This window comes from Camellia sinensis, chromosome 10, assembly GCF_055761805.1.
Source record: "Camellia sinensis isolate YWXY chromosome 10, ASM5576180v1, whole genome shotgun sequence".
NCBI classification, from domain to species: Eukaryota; Viridiplantae; Streptophyta; class Magnoliopsida; order Ericales; family Theaceae; genus Camellia; species Camellia sinensis.
In genome coordinates this window covers 81,323,803-81,333,543 of record NC_138970.1, presented here as the reverse complement: position 1 = coordinate 81,333,543, position 9,741 = coordinate 81,323,803, and positions in this window count along the sequence as shown.

The window sequence follows — 9,741 nt, the reverse complement described above, 5'->3', positions numbered from 1 at the left end:
CAGACGACCTCTGATCAACCTGCTCACCCCTAGGAGCATAAGATTGTTGCACCGACTGGGACGATGAAGCCCTCTGATTGGCCCTCGAGGCCTGACCCGACTGAGCTGGCTGCTGACCCTGAATCGGCCTCAAACCAGATGCACCAGGTGTGCCACCCAACTGAGGGCAATACCTCTTCATATGCCCTGGCTGACCACACTGATAACACGAGAGTGGCTGACCTCTACCCTGACTCTAGCTCTGAGATCGAGCCGCAGATGATGCTGCTCTCTGAACTCCTCCCCTCTGAGGACAAACTGGAGACTTGTGGCCCAGCTGGCCACACTTGAAGCAGGTAATGTCTCCCGGACTGCCTTTCCCCGAACTAGCACTCAGCACAGGAAAAGTCGATCTAGAAAAGCTACCCTGAGACTGCTGAGGATTAAAACCCTTCTGTCTCCTACCATCACTCTGACCATCCTGACTCCTCTTGGAGCCCTTCTGTCCTTCCTCCTCCTCCTAACTCGCTCGAGCGAAGAAAAGCTCGCTCGAGCCAAGAATGCACAGCTACAGGTCCAAATCAGACGCAACCTCTAGCTCGAGCTACCAAACCCCGGCTCGAGCGAAGAACCAAAAATAACAGCTCGCTCGAGCGACAAACTCCTAGCTCGAGCGAAGATCCAAAATTCTAGACAACAACACTTGGTTTCTAAACCCAACCAACCTGAAACAAACCTACCTAACACATCCTATAAGTCCAAATGAGAAAATAAGGGACAACAACAGCAATTATACAATGACAGAATCTACGGAACCTAAGTCCGGATACAATAATCAAATGGGAGAAGACCGGGGTCGCTATAACCTAGATGGCCTAGAGTTCTCACAACCAATCAACATGGACAAGTTGAAGAAATATTACCCCTGAGAGGCTCACTAGGCTGAAAACCCGAAAGGGCGACCTAGGCAAAAGTTAGAGCACAGAAAATTTGAAATTATAAAAACTGAGCTCGCAAGGTTGAAAACCCGCAAAGGGCGACCTTGGCAAAAATTAGAGCGTAAAAGGTGAGGGTTAATACACGAGTGAACCTGAGCCGAACTACGTAAGGCTTGATTCCCATCTTTGGGATACGTAGGCAACTTTATCCTGAAGTTCAGCCATAAACTTTTCCCCGATCAACTTTGTCCATTTGATCATCTCTATCATCTTTGTCTATTCAGCATTCAAGAGTTCGGTTGTGATCTCCGGTGCAGTGCTACTCAGACTAAGAGCAACTTTTCAGTTGCTGGAATCCGAGGTTGTGCATCTCAATGACAGATCTCAGGCGTGTCCAATTCTGATCCATGTCGAAAATGGTTTTGAAAAGTTTTAGTAAAAGTTGATTTTGTTCAAATTAATCTTTTTACAACTTAGATCATTTTTGGACCAAAGCGGAAAATTTTCAGTACCCACAACCTTCAATTTTATTGATTTCAATACAGAGTCCTCCTGCTCTTGCATACAAATTGAAGTTGCTTTTGGTTACATTCATAAAGAAAACTTGAAAGTACTAATAAAACAATAAATCCGGGGCATAGCTAAGTCAGGTGTTCCTGCGCCCCCTCCCAGAGCTGGTTAAAGCTTCTGACGCCAAAGTGGGCCCAATTTGTGCCTCTTCATTGAGCCAATCTATGCACTCATCAGACAAAGTGCAACTGAAAGTGGCAGCGGGGGCCAGGAGTTCTCTCGTCCTCTATGCTGTGGCATACCGGGCAAGCTGTGCGCCTCGGACGGGGAATGCAGCAGGGTACTCTATCCCCTCTGGCGGGCAAGCCTGATCATGGCCGAACTGGCGCTGGAACTGGAAAGGAAAGTAAAACACGCAGTGCATCAGGCCAATCAACTGAATCCCGATCTGCCGGGACATGCTGTAGCTCATTGCCGACAAATTGAACCAAGGACACCACCAAGCAATACGGTCTGCAAACAAATTGAACATCCAGTCGAACCACCATCCGTCATCCAGGGCATCGACTAGACGACATCGAAAGAAGTAGTCGTGAGCTAAGTATGCAGGGCAAGGGTCCACAACCTGCAACTTATCCATCAACCACACCTGGAAAGGGACGAAAAATGAGAGATTAAAGAATAGAGAGGTGTACGTTGAGAGAAAAGTGAGAAAGGGTTTTGAGAGAAAAACCGAGCCTGAGGGCCGAGTGATGTGAGCAATATATATATGAGATAGGACAGGATACATTACTTGCAGCAATAGTGGACTCCCCGCAAATCTGGTCGTCTCTCGGCGATGAAAAGCATCCAAGCCCATCAATGTCTCGGCCAATGACATGGCAATGCAGCTTTTGCCTTCCCTTAAGCCTTGGGCAACCTTGATCAACCGGACACTAGATCCTCCGGAACTTGAGGCAAGCAAGAAATGAGATAGCAGGCACAAGCAAAGGGCATGTCGTCGAAAGCCCGGCCAATGATGGTCACCGCGGTCACCGGGATCAGAAAAACGTTGAATCAAGCTGAGGACGTCCAGTTCTCCGTGGCAGATCAGAGACCGAGCGTCGTGCATAGTGAGCCCACACATTCACCCTAAGGCTTGGGCATGGCCGAAGCGAAGTTGGGGAAAAAGTTCTTCGTTGCGCTCAGATTCCATCAAAGCTTGGAAATCTTCGAAGGTAGGACACACCTCTTTCCCGCCAAAGCTAAAGACATGTGTTACCGGATTCCAAAACCTCGCCGCGACATGGAGAAAGGGAAGATACAGCGGAGTGTGGCTCAACGAGAATAGTGCATTCAAGCTGAAGCCCCGAAAGTTCAACTTTTCCGAACCGTCTAAAGTAGCAATCCAAGCTGCGAGATTTTCGATGAGGAATGCCTCCATTTTGATGCAAAACTGAGATGAAATGAAAAAATCACGAAGCTGGAACTTTTATAGAGGATAAGGCATTGTTTGGGGACACGTGTCAAAAATCTGGTGGTCGCCAAACCAGGTGGTCAGCCGACCACTTTTTCTGGTAGGCCGACCACCCGTTTGGTCTCCAAGGAAAATAGCTGGTCGGCCAGCCACTTCTGGTGGTCGGCCATGGAGAAAAGTTGGTCTTTGGTTTGTTCCTAGTTTCTAGAAGAGAGATCCTAGCTTTTCCATGCGTTGGGAGTGTTGAAGGTCCGAGTTTACCTCTGTCTCGGATGTGTTCCGTCACTCCAATTGTCCGAGATGCATTTGCTTATCGAGTTGTTGTTCTTTGTTTATCGAGTTGTTGTTTGGTTTTGCTTATTGAGTTGTTAAAGTTTTGTTTATCAAGTCGTTGCTTATCGAGTCGTTGAGTTCCGTATATCGAGTTGTTACTCCTTGTTTAATCAACATTGTCGGGATTTGCTTATCGAGTTGTAAACTTGCTAAGGTTTTGTTGTTTCTTAGTAAGTTAAGTTGTTTTAGTTTGTTGCGTCAGTTCGCTACCTGACTTGGCAATATTCGCTGTTCAATTTTCATTCAATCTCATTTTTGTGCAAAATGATGCGATGCGATGCTAAGAACATAAAATACAACACTTTTTCAAAAAGCTGTTTCATTCCATCATGCTTCCTTTGTTACAACATTTTAAAACAAGGGTACAAGTTTTACAGAAAATAAAACTGTCTAATAATGTACAATGTGCTACAACTACTAGTAAAAAAGGCAAATAAAGCATGAACATCTGCATCAGTGCTCTCGGACTCAAGATCGGCAGGCCCTCTTCATCCTCTTCGCCTGAGCAGTCTCTGCAATACCTCCACCAGCACCATCGTCTGAATCAGAGCTGTCATCCTCGGGATCCTCCCCGACATCACCTCCACTCTCAGAACCAGAACCGGAGCCCTCCTCTCTGTCTGCGGATGTCTCTGACTGAGGATGCGCAGACTCCTCCTCACTGGACTCCTCGTCATCTATGACGGGTGCTCTGCGTCTGCCTTATCTGCAAGATGAGTCCCCTCTCCCAGCTCCTCGAGAAGGCCTGGATGGCCCGGCTTGTAATGGTGGCATCTGAAAAGGACAATTTGAGCATATTAGCCAACATGTATATCAGATGCAGAGACAAGAATGCTACATAGAATGGGTGTATGCAGATACAATGTATGAATATGGTGTGTCAGATGTGCTCTACGCATACAGTCAAGCAATGTAGTGAAATGGTTAAATACAACATGCCATCACAAGTATGATAAGTGCGAGAAAATTGAAAAATACCGTAACACCGGTGATGAACAGCTGTGTCTCCCTCCGCAAGACCATGCCCTCAAGTGATTCCACCAATCCGAGCAGATCATCAAAATACTCCCTGGGAGGCTGCAAATACAAGCTCAGGTCATCAATGAATAAATGAATGCCTAAGTATCTGAGTGATAAATGAAAAGCAGTGGAACATATCGGTGGTGAGTCAGGATCATTGACATATCGGTGATCGGGCATAGGAGGCTCTATTGGAATCGGGTAAGATGACCTGTATCGCCATCCAATCAACTCGGTCGGAAGATCTAGCCACCCGGCGTACTGATAAGTCGGGGGAATTGAGGGAATCTGTCTAGCCCCACTCCTCGATATGCTGGTCCTGCTAGACGAAGGAACGTCTGTAGCCCGAGCTCGAGCTGACAATGATTCACCAGCAGCCCTTCTAGTAGGAGTACGGACACCCATCAGTGGGGGCATCAAGTACGTGTGGCGGTAAGTCGCATACTCCCCCTCCTCCGTGTGCAGAGCTACATCAGTACCCAACATAGCGACATCGGCCTCCTCGAGAGTGAGTCTCTCAGCGGACCGCATGTCATCTGGAGGTGCTAAAGGGACACTCTGCTCAGGGACGCCCATCGTTTGGCGCATGAAACGATCTCCCAGAAACTAGGCCCTGCTAACTGGACCCTCAAACAGAGTCCTATACTGAGAAGAAGCCCATGCCCCCGGGAACTGGAAACGGATATCTCCTCCCAATGGTGCCCAGGGTCGCCAAGCGATCTGAGGATAACAAGTGCATGAGCCAATCAGATGTCATAAATATGCGAGATGAATCAAAGCTGAAAATATGAAGAACTGAGAGTTCTGAAGTACCTCGGTCTCCCGCATCGTGTCAAAAAACTGTCGCAAGAAGGGCAGAGTCTCTCGAGCCCTCGCCCGACATCGACCCTCAAATACGTGAGAGTAAGGGATCATAAGAAACACCTCCACCTCGAACTCTGGGGCTAGCGTCGGAAAGTACGCGTAAACTCATAGCTGTGGAAAACAGGGCAGTGGCCATCAGAATACAGAAAGTACAGAGTGCTGAGTGCAGAATGTAGAATACAGAATGTAAAGTGTGTCGTATGCAGTGTACAAATAATGAAAAGCAGAAATGTAAATCAAGAGGGCAGAAGGTACCTCCCAAGCTCTCCAGTAGCCGCCAACTATGTTCCCCCGTCCGCGGGAGGTCACACTCATATAGCAGTAGAGGGTAGCGAGGCCGGCCTCACCCCAGTCATACTGGCTGACCTGTGATAGGTCCACCAAAGCACGGAGCAGATACAGTCCAACTGTGTTCCCCCTGTCGGAGAACAAAGTGGTCCCAATGAGGAACATCAAAAAACCTCGAGCGTACTGCTCTATCTCCTCAAGAGTCGCAGGCATACTCCCCCTATACTGCACGGGGAACCAAGTGTACCTGACTCTGCCCGAAGATCGGTCAATCGGTGGGCAAGCTCCCAACAAATAGATCCAGGCAGCCTCCCACTCGCCCATATCCTCGTCGTAGGGGACCGGTCGGCCGGCCACATCAAGGCCAGTCAGCATCGCAGAGTCGAACGAGGTCATCGTCATATCTCCGGTAATTGAGAAGTGGAAAGAGTTGGTGGTGTCCCACCATCTCTCCACGATTGCCCCCATCAAGGTCCTGCTCGCAGGGTAGCGAGATAGCCCCGCACAGAAGGGCCCAAATCCTGCCCCGTCCACCATGTGACGAACGGTCTCTGGGAGCTCTGCATACCACTCCCTAGCGATAATCGAGCCATAACCCCGTGTAGAACGAGAGGATACCTGCATTCAAAATGAACAGATGTATTCAGTTTCAGAATGAAGTGTATAAGCTGCGTGCAAATGAAATGAATTAGCTGTGAGTTCAAAAGTGAAATGTAAGAACTGTGTGTTCAATATGCGCTGCATGCAAATGAAATAAGTGGGCTGCGTGTTCACCATCAAGAGTTTGGGCTGCGTGTTCAACTTTCAAAAACTGTGGGCTTTGTGTTCACCTCAAGAGTTTGAGCTGCGTGTTCAGATTTCAAAAACTGTGGGCTGCGTGTTCACCATCAAGAGTTTGGGCTGCTTGTTCAACTTTCAAAAACTGTGGGCTGTGTGTTCACCTCAAGAGTTTCAGCTGCGTGTTCAGATTTCAAAAACTGTGGGATGTGTGTTCACCTCAAGAGTTTGAGCTGCGTGTTCAGATTTCAAAAACTGTGGGCTGTGTGTTCACCTCAAGAGTTTGGGCTGCGTGTTCAGATTTCAAAAAACTGTGGGCTGTGTGTTCACCTCAAGAGTTTGGGCTGCGTGTTTAGATTTCAAAAACTGTGTGCTGTGTGTTCACCTCAAGAGTTTGGGCTGCGTGTTCAGATTTCAAAAACTGTGGGCTGTGTGTTCACCTCAAGAGTTTGGGCTGCGTGTTTAGATTTCAAAAACTGTGGGCTGTGTGTTCACCTCAAGAGTTTGGGCTGCGTGTTAAGATTTCAAAAACTATGGGCTGTGTGTTCATAATCCAGAGTTTGGGCTGCGTGTTCAGATTTCAGAAAAATGTGGGCTGTGTGTTCACCATCAAAAGTTTGGGCTACGTGTTCAACTTTCAAAAAAGTGGGTTGTGTGTTCACCATCAGGAGTTTGGGCTGTGTGTTCAACTTTTAAAAACTGTGGGCTGCGTGTTCACGATAAAAAATATGAGCTGCGTGTTCAGAAATTCGAGTGATTGAGCTGTGTGTTCAAAATGCAAATAGAATGCTATGTTATAGACTAAGTGTTCAGAACAAGCTGTGTGCCCACTCAACAGAATTCTGTGTTGTGAGATATGTGCTAAAATAAGCAGAAATATGGTGTGCAAATGTGTTCAAAACGAGCGGATAAGCATACATAGCGAAAGTATGAAATGTGCATGAAATGCAGAATACATTACAAAGAATGTAAAAGTGAAGTACGTACCTCTCGTGCCTGATGAGAGAGATGAGTCTCTGGCTCCCGCAGCAATAGATCCGCAGGCGCTCGGTCATCAAAGTCAGTGAAATGGTAGAAAATGGCCTGAGGAAGGACGTGCTCCCAAGGATGGTACCTCTTAGGATCAAACGGCCGAACTCTCAGGGGCAAGGACATGATGTCCGACTCACCCTCGGCACCTGGAGGAGCTCCACCATGAGGAAAATGACCCGCCATTTGAAGAAATTTGCAAAAATGAGTAAAATGAGCCAAAATTGGAAAAGTCAACAAAAGTCAACTCTCGGGAAACAAAAAAGTCAACAAAAGTCAACTCCCGAGAAAATGTTCCAAATGTTGAGACAAACGTACCTCAAGTGGTGAAAATGGAGAAAGAAGCTCTGAAATCAAATTTTAATCGGTCCAAAGTGAAGAAAACTGGAAGATTTTGCGAAACAACTTTGCGTGGGGCATTGTAAAACGTGTATAGAGCGCAGATCTGAGAGAGAAAATGGTCTAGGAAGGAAGAGGGACTAATTTCGGCCTTGAGGTTATGAGGAATAGTGATTGGGACATGTGGATTTAAAGAAACAAGTGTAAAATGACAAAATTGTCCCGGATTTGGACAGGTGGTCGGCCGGCCACCTTTCCTGGTAGACCAACCACCCCATTGCACAAGACCTGGTCGGTGGTCTCCCTAGGTGGTCGGTGTCCCTCCTGGGTAGTCTCCAATGACTCTTTATTCTCCCTGCAAATTTTGGTGGTGATCGGAGTCCCCAGCTCTCAAGAAAGTACAAGGAAAGTGCACTTTTCGGCACGAAATCCCTCCGCGAGAACTTCAAATCCAATCCTCGATGCATGGCTCATCATTACTCGCCAAGAGCAAGGTGTATCCTTTTTTAGTACATTGCGACCCCTCCGAGAGGTAAATCGGAGGTCGCGTTTGAGTTGCCCTCATCGAGGCTTGCATTTCTTTGCTCAATGTTTTGTTTCAGACATGCTTTTGAAGTCACACTTATCCTACATTATTATGCACGTCACTTGCATTATTATGCACATTAACTTGCGTTGTCACGCACGTTTCTCTTGCATTGCGGTGCACTTTTCCATCGGCACCATGTCTATCCGCATTCGATATAGTGTTGAACATATGTTGCTAACTATGTTGTGCCTGTTAAGTTTCTCTCTTTTACAGGCACGATATTGTATGTATAGTTTATTCGAGGCTGGTGCGACCAGACGATATTGTAGGTACGGTTCATTTGAAGCTGGTGCGACCAGACGAACCGGGCAGGTATTGTATCTTCTCCGTGTGAGACGTAGCGAGAATTGAATAATTCTCCGCATTCTTAAACTACATGAAATTGAGTTTTGCTTTGCATCCTTGCTTAAAACTGTTGCATTTATTGTGAATATTTGCTTCATTACAGCTTACTGCTTTGCATGATCATGAGTTACGTTCAGCTTTGTGCATATCATCTTGCATTTTGCCCCCGCCTGTGGGCACACCTACGGGCCCATCTCTTGTTTATCTCGCCTATTTGTCAAAGTCTTCGGCCTTGTCAAACATGGGTCGTCTCTGGGCTTTGACATTCACTCCCGTCACTTATAACTTTCGAGTTCTATCAAAGAGGGGCAACTGTAGACACCCCATTTTTGACCGATCTTAAGACTCAGACGTCATCGATTGAGCGCTCGGTGATTGCGCATGTTGTGCTCGTTCTGAGGTTTCGGAGTCTCGGCGGAGAGCCTTGCCTCCGAACTTCGGGACTCTTTTGTGCTTTGCCTCGGTTTGCGAACTAGGTTCGGTTTTCTCTTCCCAAAGGGAGGGAGAGGTCTCTTAGACCATCTCTCAGTGGCCGTAGGCTACTTTTCGTGGTCGTAGACCACTGTTCCCATTTGGAGACCAGTTTCTGGTTTTCGAAGCCGTCGGCCGTACGCCTCGGTTCGGGACCGCTTAACTTTCTCCGTTTGCTCCAGTTTTTGGCACACACCTTATTTCCTCTCTCTAGAGGGATACTGTGGCTCGGGAGACCACCTTTGTGGTCGCACGCCACTTTCGATGCTTAACAGTCAGTTTTCGGGGCACTCGGCTGCGCGTTTTGACCCCCGAACCCTTGTTTTGCATCCGTCTTGGTTCATTTTTGGCATGGACCTTGTTTTCATTGATTGGAAGGTGGTACAAGGGTGGAAGACCACCTTTTCTTCTTGGAGACCACTTTTCCCGGCCGGTCGGTTTTTCTTGTCAGGTAGCTAGTCTCCCTGACTTTTAAGCCACATTTACTAGTCTCTCACCATACCACTAGCTTGCATTGAATGAGGAGACCACCCTAGGAGGCTGCCAACCAGCTTTTGAGACCTGAACCTTTTGAACCTGGTCGGCCGACCACCTGAACTGGTCGGCTAGCTCCCACCTTTTCTGTCTCAGTAAGTTGGTTCCAGCTGTGCCAGCTGGGAGGCACAAACTGCATCCTCCATACACGTGTATGGAGGATATTGGCCCTAGGTTGTAAGCTTCTTGGAGAAGCTTTAGCCTCCCTTGTCTATAAAGGAAGGCCTTCCCTTCCTTGTAGAAGGTTCAGAATTTCCCTAAGGCATACA